General features: G+C 39.5%; 1 non-coding gene across 1 annotated transcript; it reads left to right on the top strand.

The window, feature by feature from the left end:
• The first annotated feature begins 250 nt into the window (after nucleotides 1-250).
• On the top strand, nucleotides 251-324 carry Trnas-aga (transfer RNA serine (anticodon AGA)). The gene has a single exon. It is a non-coding gene; the product is annotated as a tRNA-Ser (tRNA).
• Nucleotides 325-18,339: the final 18,015 nt, after the last annotated feature.

Here is an 18,339-nt window from a genome sequence, read left to right as displayed (position 1 = left end):
CTGTTTGTATCTTTGCTGCACACAGGTATGGTGTGGACACAGAAGAGGACAATGACAACCTGAAAAAGATGATCTCCTGGGGGAATGGCCAAGGTCTTGGTTTCTTCATGTTTAAAATGGGGATAATCATCTTATCAATTACATAGGATGATTGTCAGACTCAGTGAGAAAATGCAGTTAGCACAGCACCTGAGACATAGTTAACAAACACAAGTAAGCTACTATTCTATTTAAGAATTTTAGAGGTGCTGGGGATATAGCTCAGTTGGTAGAGTGCTTGCCTAGAATGCACAAGGCCCTGGGTTCAATCCCCAGTACCACACACACAAAAAAGAATTGTAGCAGATCTCTTGTGCAGTATATATGTGCATTCTTCCATTTATGTACTTCTAATGGAGATAACTAAAATGGGCACAGGTGACCTAGGTCTGACCAATCAGAGTACTCTGTTCCCTTGGACACAGATAGGTCAGGGATGAGTCATGACCCAGGATAGTCTAATGAGCACTAGCTCTAGGAATTTAGCTAGAACTCTCTGGGAGGTGTTATCCTTTTTATCTGGCATTGCCAAAATGTAACAATGAAAGACTGGAGCTGCTGGCTTGCCCATGCTTTATAACAAACCAAGAGAGGAGGAAGCAGAGCTGAGAGACAGATTTCTGCTGGCACTGTGTGAGTTCTGATTCTTGCATGCCTGAAACAAGAAATCCCTTGTCTTCTTTGTCACAGGAGACCTTAAATTCCCTCTTTTGCTTAAATCAATGTGGGTTGAATTTATGTAAAAGTAATTGTTTAATGTGGCTGTTCTTTGTCCATGTGAAAGTCCAGGTTAAAAGATTTGAAGCAGGCATGGATCTTTATTAATTGCATCCATGTGCAAACTCTCTGGAATCTTGTGGCTCAGTAATATTAGCTTTTCTAAAAAATTAGAACATTAAGAATTCTGTCCAGCAGGGAAATCACAAAAGTAGAAATGGCAGGGGTTTTCTTAAAGCATAGTACTGTGCCATTTCCAATTAACTCACTGCCTACCCACCTACTGTCCATTTGGAAATGCTTTTATTAACATATAGTGCCCTAGGACATCTTGAAGGTGTCAGGACTTGAAAGTAATTCACAAGTAAAGGAAAGAAATGAAAAAGGATTAGGGGAAATCCTGCATGCCACATACACACACTAAGGCTTAATTGAAAACATCAGCACAGTGGGTTGGCACAGGACACCCAGGTTGCATTAATCCTTTCTGGAAAGCAGGTCTTTAAATGGAAGGCTCAGATGTTGGTTCCTTTGCAGTGTCCTGTAGTACACCATATTAATCTCAATATTTTGGAAAAATATAATTTGATGCCTTATAGGGTTGCTCCCAAAATTAATTTTGGGTTTGGGACAGCTAGTTCTAGTGACATGGACTTCTGTGGTAACTGATCCTAATACTCTGGAACTTCACTCTCTGCATATTTTCCTTAGGGCTACATGGTGATTCCATTAGTCAGATATGTGTGTGTGTGTGTGTGTGTGTGTGTGTGTGTGTGTGTGTGTGTGTGTAAATATCTCTTGGGAGATCTTCCCTGAGTTCCCCTTGGCTCATTCCATTAGTTGGGTAAGAATTGCTCATCTCTGATCCCTTTATGCAGTGTAAAAACCACATTAGCCTTAGTCATTGTTGCCCACAAGGGCTCTACTGTTTTTGAGGAAAATTGCCCCTGGACTGTGTGTTCTGTGAAGTCAGAGCCTGCATCTGTCTGTTTATCTCTGAGTCTAGACCTGGATACAGTGCCCAGACCAGAGAAAGGTATTGATAAGTTGCATAAGATGCTATTTGGGATCTTATCCCAGCTCTTCCAAGTTTTCCTGTATGAGAGAATAAATCTGGACACTGGCCTCTCTGGTCTGAAGAATACTCATATTCCATCCACGAGAGGCCCCTATTTGAAATTGGGAAGGTGGAAGGCAGGAGATTCCAATGTTCCTCTGTTAATGTTGGCAGGCAGTTGTGTGTATGCTGGAGGTGGCAGTGGTGATGTTTTGCCTTTGACTTTTGAGCATGCTCTTGAGGACCACCTCCTTTGGTGCTGTGGGTAACTGAGACTATGGGCAGAAGTTTCCCTGTGATGGCAGCACCTCGAGATTTCCTGACAGAAATCTTCCTGTTCTTATTTTCCTGTAGTAAAGTACTTTCTGCTCTAAACACCTATAGTGAGTATGCTTTGCTTCATTAAGTCTCTGATCAATAAGATGACTGCTGACTCCCTGACCAGAAAGTTTATGGAATATAATAATTTTTAATTTTCTGATTTGAATTCTTTATATTGGAAGATGTACATGTGGTTTAGATAGGTTTTTCTCACTGTGACAAAATACCTGAGAAAAGTAACTCAAAGGAGGAAAGATTTATTGTGATTCACAGTTTCAGAGGTTTCAGTCTGTAACTGGCAGACTATTGCTTTGAGGCAGAGGTGATACAGAATATCATAGCAGAAAGGTATGGCAGAATAAAGCAGTTCACCTCATGGCAGGAGACAGAGAGAGAGAGAGAGAGAGAGAGAGAGAGAGAGAGAGAGAGAGAGAGAGAGAGAGAGAGAGAGAGGAGAGAGGGAGAGAAAGAAAAGAAAGAGAGAAAGAAAAAGAGAGTGACCTCATGCAACATGAGAAGAACCTGGGACAAGATATAATTCCTATTGGCACACCACATGGATCCACTCCCTTCAATCAGGTCTCATTTCCTACAGTTTTCTCCACCTCCCAGTAGTCCATTCAGCTATGAATTCCTCAATAAGTTATTTCACTGATTATATCAGAAGCCTCAGGATCCAATCACTCACCCATATTGTCCACCTCTGAGCACTGCTGCATTGGGAACCAAGTCTTCATCCCACGTGTCCTTGGGGGACACATCATATACATAAGTATCAATATATTATCAGTATACATCAGTATATATCAATATATTACCACTTGGTGTGTTTAATGGACAGACCAGTCACCTCTTACGTTGGTTTGCTGTGTCCTGATGATGGTCTTGCATACACAGCTTTTAAATCTATATTAAAAACTTTGACAAAGAAAAGCAGTTTCATTATTTGGTGAGGAAAAGAGAAGCAATAGCCCTGGAATAAAAGTGAAAATGATAGGCATGTAAAGAATTATAAGAATATGAGAATGCTATATTGTTCAGTTTTGGCTGTTGAAAAAACAATATCAAAAGCACAGTGGCTTGCAATAATAAGCATATATTTTCTTGTTTGCAGGTCTGCAGGTCAGCTCTGGCTTTGGAAATGCCTGGTCTTAGCTCCACCTTGGGAGATGGACTGAGATTAGTCAACATATTTCTCCATTCTCCTTGGACTAGCCGCCTTCTATGGCGGACATTTATCATGGCAAATCATAGCAGTACTCTAAGGTAAGGCACGACAGGAAAACCATGTGAGGCTGCTAGTGACATCATGTCTGCTAATGTTCAATTGACTGAAACAAGTCACTTGACCAACCAGACCAGCAATAAAACAGGGTAGTGTTCTCTATCCACAATTGGAGGCATTCAAAGTGACCTGAAAAAAGGGTGTGGACATATAATTACAATTTGGAAAGAGGTAAAAAAATGAGAATGATGATCTAAACTAACCCAGGTTCCTAGATCAACCTGAACTTTTTGGATACATTACAGTAAAATGCCCAATCAGAGCCTGGCTTCTCTGTGCAATGTGGACCCAATCATTTACTACTTCAGAGCAAAAACAAAAACAAAAACAAAAACAGAAAACAGTTTCTGGGTGAAAGATACTTGTCATGTGAGACAGAGCACTACTAGAATTACAGAGAAAGTGGGTGTTTGAGGAAAGTCATAGATTATTCTCCATAAATATGTGATATGGAAGAAATCCAAAAAACAGTGTTCTCCCCAGTTCTGTCTATAAAATATGCTAGATAAATACTTGTTGCTGCTGAGCCAGTGGTAGTACTCAACCAGGAGTCTGCATCCCAAGTATAGGCATGTGATTGATAGGCAGTGTCCACTGAGACAGGGACAGAGGAAGGACATGTGTTGACCATCTATATATCACTATGTTTTCCCTTAGGTAAGTTTTTTCTCCATGACTGAGATTCCTTGAAGGAAAAGACTCTGATTCATTTGTGAATACCCCACAGTACCCAACAAAAGGAGGAAGGTAGAATTTCTCAATGCCATGAGTGACTCAGTCCAAGTGTCTTTAGGTCCTACTGGGCAGAATTTATCTTTGAGCAGCAAGTTCAGGACCCCACCCACATCCCTCAGCACTTTCCACTCCCTTGCACCTTATAGGGTGATGATTCAAGTGAAATTAGGGAGGCAAAGCTCATAGCAGAGTGCTTAGCACATAATCATGCTCAATGTATCATTGATAAATGTTTTATGAATTTAACTGTAGTAATCATTTATTGATAGAAAGTTAAAATGAATTCACAGGTCTACTTAAGAATAGAAAGGGTAAAAAAAATACCACTGCATAATAAGATTGCAAATCTCCAAGAGCTCTGCCAGTTTTGTGTCTGAGAAGAGAAATTCACAGGGGTAAAGCAAACAGCACAACAACAACAAAAACATGAAACAAAACAACATCAAACAGAAGAGTGTACTCTTTGGAATGCCCCATTTAGACTGGGAATAAAGAATAGGCTCATTTTATCACCTTGGTAATATTTTCCACCTTCCTCTCTTTGTCTTATTCCTCTTTCTTCTTTACCACTGTTTGAAACTGGCTGAAGAAAACAGAAGTGGAGAAATTCTCCCCCATGTAATCAAATATGCCAATTAGAAAGGAAAGACTTCCAGGCCCCAGGAGCTGGGTGGCAATTTGTAAGCACTGGTTGTATCAAGGCACATGTAATGTTGCTGCAAGTCTGGCATCCTCAGAGAAGGCCAGTTTGATGTCATATCCAGTTTGTATGCATGAATGCCTGGCCTGCTGGGTCTGGGTTCTTTGTAGACATTCAAGGAGAGCAAAGCACAGAAAGCTAAGTGCTGACCATGCTGATTTTAGCCAAATGTTTGTAAAGCATGGTTTCCACTAATGGGAACTAGTTGCAGTAGGAAGGCAACTAGTGAGAAATCCTATTGGTGTAAAATAAAACTCTTGGCAAGGTGGAAGACTGAAGCTTTATAGACTTGGGTTCAAATTTTGGCTCCACCATGTCATACCCATAAGACATTAGTTATTTACTAAAGTATGCTGGGAGCCTTTCTTTCCTCACTGGTAAAATGGAGAAACACAGTTTTACAAGTAAGGATTTTATAAAGATTACATCATTTTCTCTTTTTTCTTTTCTTTTTTTTCTTTTTCTTTATCTTTCTTTCTTCTCTTTTTTTTTTCTTTTCTTTATTTCTTTTTTGGTACTGGGGATTCAACCCAGGGGAACTTACCCACTGATCAACATTCCCAGCCCTATTTTATATATTTAAGAGACAGGGTCTTGCTAAGTTGCTTAGGACCTCACTAAATTGCTGAGGTTAGTTTTGAGTTGTAATCCTCTTGCCTTATCCTCCCAAGCTGCTGGGAGTACAGGCTTGTGTCACCATGCCTGGCTTAACTTTCTTATTTTAATCCTCTGATGGTTTTTCACTGAACTTTGAATAAAATTCCAACTCCTCATCCTGGACTATGTATTTCTCTGAGATATGGCTCCTGCTTACATCTCTGACTCTTCCCTTTGCTCATTATGATCTGAAAAACCCTAGTCTTTATTTTTCCTGCAATGTGCCAGACTTCTTACAGACTGTCAAGGGCTTTCTACCTGCTCTCCCCTCTGCATGGAGTGCTCTTCCTCAAAGTTTTGTCAAAACTGTCTTAGGAAATGGAGATTCAGCAGTGAACAAGACAGGTAAAGTTCATGTTCTCCTGGAGCTTAGATTTTAGAGGGAGAAGGCAAATAATAAATGTATGAATAAGTAAGCAATATCTGTAAAAGGAACACTTCATCATAAAGATGAATTTTCTGTGAGCTCCATTTGTAATAGTGGTGCAATCAGGGGTATGAATGGACCCTTAGCTGGAATAGCAAGTGCAAATGTCACATAATGGGTACAATCTTGATCTACTGAAGAAAAGGGAAGATCAATGTGACTAGAGTGGACTGAGTAGGTGGAGGGCACATAAGTAGAAGGAATGAAGCTAGAGAGGCTGAGCCAGGAGAGACAGGAAGTGGTGAGGAGGATGGATTTGATCCTAAGAGCAATAGAAAACCTACAGCCAATTTTAAGCAGGTATCATAGAATTTTTACTATGTAGATAGCAACCCTGTTCTCTTTCTGTTTTCATTTTTTGGCAGTAGGAGAACTCCAGTTTACCTTTTAGATGATATATCATCCCCAGTGCAGTGTCCCTGACATACGCACTATGTCATAACCTCCATTTGAGAAAGCTGTATGAATTCACATGTGTTCAAAGTCATTGACCCTGGACTCATAAATTTTGACCCAGGGACAGATCCCAAGAGCCACCCAGGGGACAAATAGCTTATGCCCCATCCCTCTCTTCAGCTTTGAGGTTTCCAGGCCTCCAGTTTTTTCCTGCACTGTGACCTCTCAAGTGGGTAATTTATGTCATTCCATAAACTCATAGTGGGCTATGAGCTATTAGAGTACATTTAGAGTAGCCTGTGGTGAGCAATACTGCATTGTGAGCAGTCACCCAATAATTTACCTCTTTGCTGGTATAGATTTGGGGGTTTTATTAAAGGTTATCCTTGGAACAGTATTAAGGGTATTTAAAAAATGGGAATTGGAATTGGAGACTATACAGCTAAGGTTAGAGAAATAAAGAGGGTTCAAGGTGCATGATAAGAGATCTTAGGATGTATAAATCTTTTGTATGGGAAGTTTTTTTTTTTAATTAACCTAAAGGAGTGGATGTCTTGAGTAATATTTTGGGGGGATAGGTTTTGGAGTAGAAAAACTTATACCATGTGCCTACTCCATGTAGTTCCCACATTTTTAAAGCAGAAAACTTATTTTTGCAAGGGGATAAATGTGACTTGCCAGGAGGTTTCACATATGAGAAGAAACAGGACTAGCTGTAGAATTTGTGGGATTCAGTGCAAGATGAAAATGCAGGACCTTTTGTTCACCGATTGTTAAGAACTTCAAAGTGACTCATTAGACCAAACCCGGGCCTGTCTATGACCCCTGAGCAGAGTTGCTCTGTCTGACAATTTATAATACCTGCACTGAGAGTGAAGAGGTGAAAAAGAATTGGGTTTTACCACAGGACAAACCTGGTTTACAGTCATAGGTACCTGAGATTTAATAATTTTGTGATGAGTAGCAAGTCATAAAAACCTCTCTGAACCTCAATTTCTTTATAATTTCTTTATGTATAAAACATAGACACTCCTGTTTAGCTTGCATTATTTTTTGAATTAGTAAATGATTCATAATAGTTCACTCAGTATGCTTGGCAAGGAGAGAGAGTTCAATAAACCCAAGGCCAAGTTTGAGCAGTGCATTGGGGAGGATGCCACTCTGTGGGACTGTGCTGCTTCCACAGACTGGGTCTTGTTACTGGAACTCAGGGACCTGGAATTGCCTCAGGGGTTAAAAACTACCTCTAGTGGTCAGACTGGAGTATTTTTGGCAAAATTTTCCACAAAGTTCTTGGCAGACATCCATCCTATTTATTACATGTGAGAATATATCAGTATGCATTTTCTTTAGGTGTTTTTAATTCCAGAGCTTTTCCCTATCCCCTTTTGCTCCTAGTGCTGTGACTACCATGCTGCCTCTCAGGTTAATGGATTCTCTTCTGAGGCAATCATAGCAGAAGACATCAGTGGCAACCAACCTCTTAATCCCTTCCCTGCTGGCAGGTTATCCTCCTCTCCCTGGAGGACTAGTAATGGAAAGTGTTTGGGAAAGGCCTGTAATTTGGTGGCTGCCTCTTTTATCAGTTTTATTTTGGGGTTATTGAGGAACTTGGCCTTTTCAATTTGTGGGACTCCCACCTAACTTAAATTGTCAGTTACTGGCAGAACTTTCTCTTAACAAATGAATATTTCCCTCCTTCTCTCCTTGTGCTTTTAATAGCTCCAGACTAATTTCACCTGTCTCTTCCAGACACTGCTGGAAGGAGCAAGAAGGACCCCAACACACCTGCTCTAATGGATGCATCTTAAGTGCCATCCCACATCTTCCAGATCCCCAACTTCTAGATCAGTCTTAGCTACCTCCATGGGCAACCAGTGACATGCCAAAAGTCTCTGACTTCTCTGACACTGTTTTGGCTTAAAATGCCACACTGTACAGCATGGGATGTGACTTCCTGGGTGACAGGATGTATCTAAGACAAACAGAGAAGTTAAAATTTCCTGATGAACAGGAAGCAGGGAAGAGAAAGTACATAGATTCCCTCTCCTTCTTCCAACTGGCAGCACAGAGCCACAGTATTGTCATGCAGTCTGACTGTTGAGGAAGTCGCCATAGCTTAGGAGATATAACAGCCTAGATACCAGTTGTGCACCTGTGACTGTTGATACTGCAGACATCACCAGGGTCATTGAATGCCCTCTGTCACTTCCCAGGTTTATCCCTCTCTTCCCTTTGCCATCACCCAGCTCTGGGAGCCCAACTTCTGAAATACAGCAGCAGCAGCAGCACCTGATCGCTGTCCAATTTAATTTCTAGGAAAGCTGAGACAATACCCCAATGTTGTGACTTTTTCTTTAACCATTTCCCATGAAATTAAAAAATTGATTTGATAACTGTTTTGCAGCCCACTGTGTAAAAGTCTGAAGTTCGATGTGATGGCTTTCCAGAGCATAGCAGGAATCATCAGCTGTCTAACCATTAAAATCTGGGTTCCCCACTTCCCAAAGTTCCAGTAAGCTTCTTTAGTCATAGGGCTGGGTGCATAATTTACAGGACTCCCTTGCTCAGAAAACAGGAAAAACCACTGTTAAAAGTACTAAAATATAATACTTTTGTCTTTCTTCCATAGTCTTTATCTTATGCAATGTTGGTTTTAAGTGCAAATACAGGAGCACTTTGTTTTGGGGAATCAGTGTAATTACAGTTTGGATTTCACTACTTGACTTGTTTTGGTGTTTTCTTCCTACCAGAGCAATGGATATGAGCATCACAATTTAGCTCTATCTACTGATACTCTGTCCCTTTGACTTACTGATGAATGAAGAAGGGCTGGTAGAAAGGGGAGTCATGAGTTGCCCATATTTTCTGCTCATCTTATGTGTCAGTTATTCCAGACTGACTTAATGAAATGCCTTAGACTGGGTGGATAATCTGTGTCCTTACAGTTCTGGAGACTGGAAGTCTGAGATCAGAGTGCCAACATGGTTGAGTTTTGGCAAGAGCCCTCTTCCTGGCTGCAAAATGGTGCTTCTCACTATGTGCTTACATCATTGAGAGAAAGAAAGAATGTTCTCTTTTGTGTTTTTATAAAGTCACAGTCCTATAGATTACTCTTCTCTTTCCATAACCTCAGTTCACCTTCATTACCTCTTAAAGACCCTGTCTGTAGACATAGTCACACAGAGGGTTATGGTGTTGATGTATGAATTTTTGGGAGGGTAACACAATTCAGTTCATACTGTTCTAGGTCACCATTTTTAGCATAGGTGGTTAGCTTTCATGGGGAAGCAATGGGAGTAAGCAAGGATCTGGTAGAATTCTGTGGTCATTCATTTTTCACAGAATGGCATTTCCTTCTGCATTCAAAGCAAATTCTAGTTCAAATAGGAAGAGTGGTCTTGTGGGGCTGTCAGTGCCTCTCCCTGTGTCTGCAGTCTGAGATACAGTGCCTCTATCTTGTGCAGTTTTTACACCTCCCTGGGCATCTATACATTATGAGTCCTTGACATCCTGTGCTTATGGAACATCACAAGCACTACCAGGTAAGCAGCAGACATGCCAACGACATCTGTCTCCTCTGCCTGTGTGCATGCTTCATTGCCCCTTGAACTCATTTACAAAGCTTAAACCTAAATATCAAGTTATTTAAAATTTAAAGGCAGGAAGAGCAAAACCTTAAACCAAGTATGGAACACTTTGTGGCCACCGTGAAGCTGATTGGCCAAATTCAACAAAGACAAATTTAGGTTCTCTTACATGCTGCACCATATTTTTGGTACCAGCTGAGTTTGGTTGTATATAAAATTTTTAAAAATTACCTGCACACAGAGTGTATTCTCATTCTGTAACAGAAAGACCAACAGTTTAGTCTAGGCATAATGGCCCCACAAAATCATCTTGAAATCAATATATTTCTGTCACTTTACACTGCAATTTCAAATCTGTGGCTTTCAATTCATAGTGGTAAGATGGTTCTTGCCCTTTTGGAAGTAAAATGACATGCCAGGTAGGAGGAAAGGAGAAAGAGAGCTGGGGGGAGCCATAAGGCTAAAGAAGTCAGTCATCTGCTCTGTTCCTAAAAGAACTTTATTTTATGATATTCTTAATTTTTGGAATATCAACTAGCAACTTCTGTTTCCTTCTCAATGTTTATGATTCTATTACTAAACCACAGTAAACTGCAAGGGAAGCTGGATGATTTGGTATTTTTATCAGAGCTCTTCAAATATAATGAGTTCTACTAGCAATGAAGAAGGGTAGATTGGATAATTTGTAGGATTCAAGTAGTACCTGTCTATAAAACTGATAACAAAATTTAGTAGCAAGCAACAACTCTTTCATGATGATCATGGAATCTGTGGGTCTACTTGCTTGCTGCCACACTCTCTGGGGTCTCAGCTGAAAAGACTCAGAGATCTGGGGGTGACTCAAACAGCTGGTAGCGACAACTTCCAGAAGTTCCAAATTGGGATAGGATGACCTAAAGATGGTCTCATCTAGGGCTGTCAACTATACAGTGTGACCTCTCTGTGTGACTTGAGCTTCTCTCCGCATGGAGGCTAGGTTCTAAGAGAAGGTACTCTAGAGATCTGGCCAGAAACTGTATGGCCTTTTCTGACCTATTCCGTAAGTTCATGTGTGTTTCAGTTATGAGCAAGTCTTTAAGGCAAGACCAGATTCAAGGGAAAGGCAAGGGGCAAGGTCAAGGTCATGTTGCAGAAGAGCATGGGGAGTGAGAGAGGTTGTTGCAATCAACTGCCACAGTTGGATATGGGGTTCAGGGATCAGTGAGGTGTTAAAAGGTCTATTATTTTCTGTGCTTTCATGTGATTCTGATCTCTGGAGGGAAAAGAAGAATTAGGCTGTTTTTTTTTTAAAGGATTTTTCACCTGGTTAGAAATACAAAATGGCCAGTGTCTGTATACTCTCTAGATTCTTTTTCTGCTTGTTTTGGTGAGCTTTAGAAATTTGCAAATAGTAATAATAATTGTTTTTGGTGTGTTCTCTGGGATTAAATACTTGGATAAATTCTCATTACCACTACTAAAAATGTGATTTAGAATCAATTCCAACACCCCAAAGAATTCTCTTGTGCTTCCCCTTGTACTTAGATCCCATCCCTCTTCTAACCCCTGGCATTCTCTTATTTCCAGGCAAAATTTGCTTTGTTCATCAATGCCCAAAATAGGCTGTATATATCCTAGGCAATGCACAAGGTGATCCAAAAGAGGAAAACAAGGAAAAAAATAGAATTTGTTTCTATCTGTTTTTATCTAATCTCTTTACATTTCAATCTTTGTTTTAAAATGCACATAATACATTAATACTGTGGCATATACAAATTTATAAAGAAATAAACCTATTGGGAAGGTTGTTTAAAAATTGATTACTGATAAAGATAAATGACTAACAAAACATTATAGAACTGGAGATGTGGTAGACCACTTGCTAACATGCACAAGGCCCTAGGTTAAATTCCCATTATCCCACTCCCTCCACACACTTACTATAGACTTCAACTGGTATCAAAAACAATTTCCTCTGGGTTGAAACTGGCATGGTTCTTTTACAACTGATCTTTTCTTTAGCCAAATGGAATAGTGAATGAAGGATAAGAAAGAAAAATTATAGTCCTCTGAGTTGAAATTCAGACTCCTCAAGTGAGGTTGTAAAAGATTCTGCAATCACTTTCTAGATTCTTGCTCCCCCAGATCAACCATGCTCCAAGAAAATGGAGGCCATTTCTGTCACTCATTAAAGTCTATTCCTGGAATTCTATATTCTGAGGACACAGGAGTGGACAAGATAGTTTCTCCTGAAATATACTTTCTGGAGCAGGAAATACAAGCTAAACTAGTAAACAAATAATTTAGAAAATTTCAGACACTGGTCATTTCCATGAAGAAACAAAAGAGAGTTATGTGATGTGGGATATCATGGGATATCCTAGAAGATCTCTCCAAGAAAGCCTTTTTTGAGCTGAAATCTGAATGATAACACAGAGTCTACTGTGTAGCTTTCAGTTAGGTTTGGGAATTTGATAGCAGGTGGAAATTACACAAGAATTTTTGTTCATTTTTTGATTGATTTTTTAAAAATCTATGTAAATCTTAGAGTGCTTGCAAATATTTACAGAAAAACTCTATGCCTACCTTGCCCATCAATATGGAGTTCCATGAAGGTGAATGAGGAGGGCACTATGTGTCCAGGCAGAGAGGGCCTGGAATTGCTACATTAGCCCTTCCATGGTGAAAAAATATCCAAAATTTTTTACCTTCTTGAAGGTCTGAGAGAAATTGCTGGCAGGGACTCAGGGTTACTATGTATATGATCCAGTGACCTGTGTGGCTTACTCCCTGGAGACCAAATGGGAACTTGTTTTGGTGGCTACCGGTGTGGCATTCACACATTAATCCACACCTGTGCTTGTGTCATTTCTATCTCCCCAGGCACTGGGATACAAAGGCAAATGAGTCTGTTTTCTTACAGCCTTTCTAGCTCTCTCCTCACTTGAGAAGTCTACATCTCCTTGCATGGCAGTTTGGGACTTAGAGGGAGAAGACACAAAAACAGAATTAAAAATGCAAAAGATTTTCTTTTTCAGAAGTCAAGCCCATGAAAGATAAAAGAGAAGAGCAGGCAGGAATAGGCAGAGGAAGTAGGCAGATTGTGATTCAGATTTGACACCTGCTAATGGAGAGGGGAAAGGAGAGAGGATTGGGTTAGAGGATCCTCAAACTTCAGAGAAATTCTGAGGAAGTCTCATTGAGTCCAAGGAGGAGTTATAGATAATGACTGTTTGTTAGACAAATTCTAGGCTGAAAAGAAATGGGCAGATCCTAGAATCCCCATTGTCTCAAAGAGATTATGCCCCTGGACCAAGCACTGCAACAGATTCCAAAGGCTCAGTGGCTGTTACCTGTCACTTGAAGGTGCTCTTCACAGCAGGTGCCTCCTGAGAGGAGAACCGAATGGTGCATTTGTGTGGTGGTTGGGACTTGTCCTTGGCAAGCATCTGTCTTGCCAGATTCTGTGAATATTTTCACATGGAGAATGCCACCCCTGGATCCCTGTTCCTCCTTTAAGTAAATTTCATGAGCTCTTTAAAAGTGTTGTTCTATGGATTCCCATCCCAAGGCATATTATTAATGACAAAGATGAAATTCATGGCTATTAGCTTTAATTAATTAAGTTTTGTATGTCTGTGGTTTGGAATTCTAGAGTGTAGAGTATTTGACACTGAATTCAAGTTGACTATGAACTCAAATCAACAAATGCAGACCACTGCTAATGTAAGTGGGTTGGAAACTGCTGTGATAAAAGCTAAGGGGCAAAGAAACATGGACAGAGGAGCTGTGGGGAAAAGGAGACTGAAGCCACCTGGGACCATATACAAGTATGGTAGAAACACGTATAGATGAAATTTTGTTTCAGTTATCAAGAATTGAGCAAATAGGAAGAAGATTAGTGTGGGAAGAGGTTAGGGTCTCATCACTGGATGGAACCTGGCTGAAAACAAGTTTGTTCAGTGAATCAGGGATAATGACCTGACCTTCACCCCTACCCATCAATCCCCACCCATCCTGGAGAACAGTGGATGTGCTGCTCCTACTGACCCAGGAAATCTCTCTCCATTGCAAAAATGTCCCTAAAAGTTGCTGCCTACTCAAGACACGCTTTTACTTCCTGATTTCTGGGGTTTCACTTTCTTTTGTCTTTTCTTTCCTTTCCCCTGAAATTGATCACCAAGTTATTACTTATTCTTTTCTCTGTCCTCAGATGTCATTAGTGATTCTCTGGAGCAGCACAGGCTTGACCCAGTGGTGACCAGGAGTCTCCAACCAGCTTTCTGTCCTTGCTTGGGAATTGTATGGATTTTTAAAATAGCATTCAGCAATTCACTGGGGTGGCACTGTAAAGGGAAAGAGAAGGGTGGGAAATAAATTGAGTTTTAATAGCAGCAAAAGAAATGCCATGTTAACTCAGGCATTCAGGATATAGAATCTGTCTGATTCTTCAGTAATTAAACTTTAAAGAGAGGCTTGTCTTGTCTTAAGTAAACAGACATAATGATCTTTTGTCCACAACGAGACTGGTGCATAGGATTTCTCACTGAGACTTAGAATTTGGAGCTGCCATTAAGTCTTGAGCAGGAAAATTTGGTTCCCATTTCATTTTTATTTTTGGAAGAGAGTGAGAATGGAGTAGGAAAAAGGAAATGAGTGTCTGTGGTGATGAGGAAGGGATACGTACCAGGCTGAGATGCATTAAAAGGAAAAGAAATTGTAGAATTTGAGCTGTAAATCTTAGATAGTATCTCATCCAACTTCTCCTCTAGCAGTTGGAGAAATTGAGACTCAAAGAAACCAAGAAGCAGAAGGATGGAGCAGAAAGAAAACTGAGTCAAAAAAAGGGAGTTTAAGTACTGGTGGTGACAATAAGGACCTCTATGACCTAAGTGAGTAGCTTTGATGCCAGCACTGTTCCCTTGGAACCTGGTTGTTCTAGGCTTTGTAGACTTTCTCAGAGACAAAAGATGAACTCCAGAATCTTAGGCAAAATTTCTGAGACTTCTTGGCCTTTTTTATTTAAATATATGTGCTGGTTAAACTTCCCTGGTCTTTTGCTACAGTCCTTGGTCTAGCCTCTCTGATTTTGCAAACAACCACATCTCCCCCTAATACATGGCTACAATTAGAGCTAAGCAGAGAGAGCTTGCAGATTCAATACTCATTCCTGGTCTGGGAGGGGTTCTGTGGATGTTCTTATTTGGTGATTCTTGGATGTTGATACACATGGGTCAGTTAACATTTTAAAGTTTCTATCTGGATTCTTAGCTTTAAAATGATAAGTTTTTCTCCAACATGTACCTCTAATAGATTGGTCTACATTACAAAAATAGGAAGGGAAAAATTATACTTACTGATATTATAAATATTGGAACTTCACAGGAACTGAAAGCTAGAGTAAAGATATCTCCATGGCAGGGGGCAAAGGTAGAGACACAGCAGGCTGATCACAGGGTGATCATATCTCTTTGTCCTGTGAGTCTGACAATGGCCATCACTCACCCCAATCATGGTACCTCCTCAGGGTTCTAAATCTTTCCTGAATGTGTAACCTCTTGAAACTTCCATTTCTTCATCTCCCAGATGGTGGCTACATCCTTTCTGGCCCTTAAGGCTATTAGAGGGATCAAATTAAACAGTGACTTCATACAAATTAGAAAGTGCTATTAAAATATTAGGTGGTTTACTGTCTTGTAGTGGTGCAGTTTAGACTAGAACTGGTTATCTCTGATAGCTAATTTTGGTCTTTTTCTCAAATCTCTGGGGAGAAAGTAATGCATATCTGTAGGGAGTAATGCATACTGGAGACAAATGGAAGTCAGCAGTAGTGACATAGCACTTTTCTTGGAAAAAAGAATTTTTAGCACATGGTGTTATTCAAGTCATTGTTTAGGGCATAGAAATGACATGATTCTACAATCTGGACAGGAAAGAACACCAATTAAACTGAGTTTTTTCTTTGGATTACAGAGTTTTACAAAGTTGATTTACTTCTCCTCTTTCTCCTATTTGAGGGTGAAGGAGAAGTGACCATGGAGCAACTTAAAATCTGGGGATGAATCCTCATCAATATGGCTCAAAGATTTCTTGAGATCAGGGAGCAGTATCAGCCTGCAGGGGAAAACATGAGTCTAGTAAATTAGTCTCTTTGATAATGCTTTGTCAAAAATATTATTTCTCCTACCATCTTCCACATAGTATCATATTTTATTTTTCTGCTTCAACTTCTGATTCTTTAGAGAGGACTTTGGACAGAACCCAGGACTCACTCATCCTCATTACTGTTATCACTGAGGATAAAGAAATCTATCAATTTCACTTTTTCCTGCTGTCTAAATAATAACTCAAGCTCTTTCTTGGTCATAAACTTTAAGGAACAGTATAATGATATTGCTTGGAATTCCACATATTCACTTATTTCAAAGCCACAGCTTCTGGTTGAGTTTGAGTAGATCAAATTGTACTCAAAAAAATTCTGAGAACAAGTACTATGTTTTTAGGAGCTAGGGAGTCTTATCTTTCAAAAGTGAATCTCAAAGTTTTATTGCTTGTTGAGTTCCAATTTACTTCTGTGGAAGAACAGGGAGATTTTTGAATGGTGTTTGTGAATGCTATTCTGTCTTATAAAAGAATCTACAGCTGTTAAATAATTACACGTGTCATGTCAACAATCAAACTGCCCCATGTGTTTCATATTGAAAATTAAGGGAGCACAATTCCCACACATCACAACCCTGATCTTCAAGTCTACAAATTCATTCAGTATACTCACATTGAGTACCTTTCTCATACATAACACCAGGTCATTCTGAGTATAGAAAACCAATAAGAGTATCTTTGCTGTTGAGTATGTCTAGGTAAGCAAGTATTGATTCCCTTCTCCTCTTTATCATTTATATGTGTATGTGTTTATGTATGTATAAATAAATGTATGTGTATGTATATACACATATTTACACATATATGTAAATGCATGTGTATGTATGTGTATATGTATATACATATTTACACATACACACATTATATTCTCAGAAGTCTCATGTTAAGATTTGTCTGTGTTCTTTAAACCATATATCCAGACAGAATAATGCTTATCATATCATTTTACTATATATTTATTGAATCCAGAAGCCTGCCATGAAAAATTGAGTCCACAGAACAGTATGTAGTACATGTCATTAGAGATGTATATTCAAAGACCAGTGGAGGCACAGAGAAAGAGAGTTTGGAGACAGAGGAAGTAACACTTGAGACTAGTCTTGAAAGCTGAGAGATGTTTCCAGGGTAAAGTCTTCAGGGAGTGAGAAACCCATGTAAAAACAGAGATGTGAGAGAGAATGGTGTTGGGCACCACTAGCCCATGTGGTTGTGACAGGGTCATGGGAGGAGCTGACACTAGGCAAGTAGGCTGGGGCAGTTTGTGAGGGGGAGTTTGAGTCTATGTTAGGCTATCTCTGTCTTATTTGTCCTGTTCATATCTTCTTGGTTGGTGGGCAATTGAGGAACTATTACCATCATGTTCAAGCTCCTCTTCCAGTATTGTAACTCAAGACAGACATGGCTGTAAATTATTGGTGTGTTTAAAATTCTAGAGGGATCCCAGCTCTCATTCTCTGGTCTATGCCCAGTACTGCAGAAACTCATTCTTCACATGCTCTTCGAGGTTGTTTTCATTTGCTCATGGGCACTGATTTATCAGATATCACATTTCTACATAAAAATTTATCCTATAAATTGAAGTATCACTTCACAGAACATAGTAGTATGCTTTCCAAGTTCTTTATTTATATCTTTTTATAATTAATGATTGCATGTCAAAATAGAAGTTGTTGAAATAGTGATTAAAATAACTTGAAGATATAGAGATACAGGTTGAAGATATAGAGATATTTTTCAAATGGAATTGCCATTCTCCTTTCAAATGGAATTACTATTCTTCTGTATCCTACTGAAATTATACCTTAATGTCTGCTTGCCTGAATGTAGATACTGCTGACATGGCCACAGTATCTTCAGTAAATTATATGTGTCTCTTTATGCATGTCTGTTTAATCTTTTCTAAACACCTCAGTCATTTTAGATACTGATATCCAAATTCATTGGTGTTTATTTCTCCTCTCATTGTGTAAAAGAAGCACAGTCAAGTCCTGCAAACATGAGCTCAGTCACATTGGTTTATTGTTCTTCTGTGACACCTTTGTTGCAGAAAAATGGTGAAGGAGATGAAGTCTTAACTCACATCTCTATGGAGTCCATATTCTGTTGGCAGCTGAAGGCTGCTGTCTGGGAGTCTATGAGACATGCAGATCACAGCCTTGGGCTTATATAATATACAAAAGACAAAATATATAGTGGCAATATGTAATATTTAGTATGTGATATGTGATATATAATAATATTTGTTATCTCATTGAATCAAGTTATATACTGTTA

This window comes from Sciurus carolinensis, unplaced genomic scaffold, assembly GCF_902686445.1.
Source record: "Sciurus carolinensis unplaced genomic scaffold, mSciCar1.2, whole genome shotgun sequence".
Classification (NCBI taxonomy): Eukaryota; Metazoa; Chordata; class Mammalia; order Rodentia; family Sciuridae; genus Sciurus; species Sciurus carolinensis.
Note: the sequence above shows the minus strand (reverse complement) of the source record. Positions and strands in the feature narration are given on the sequence as shown.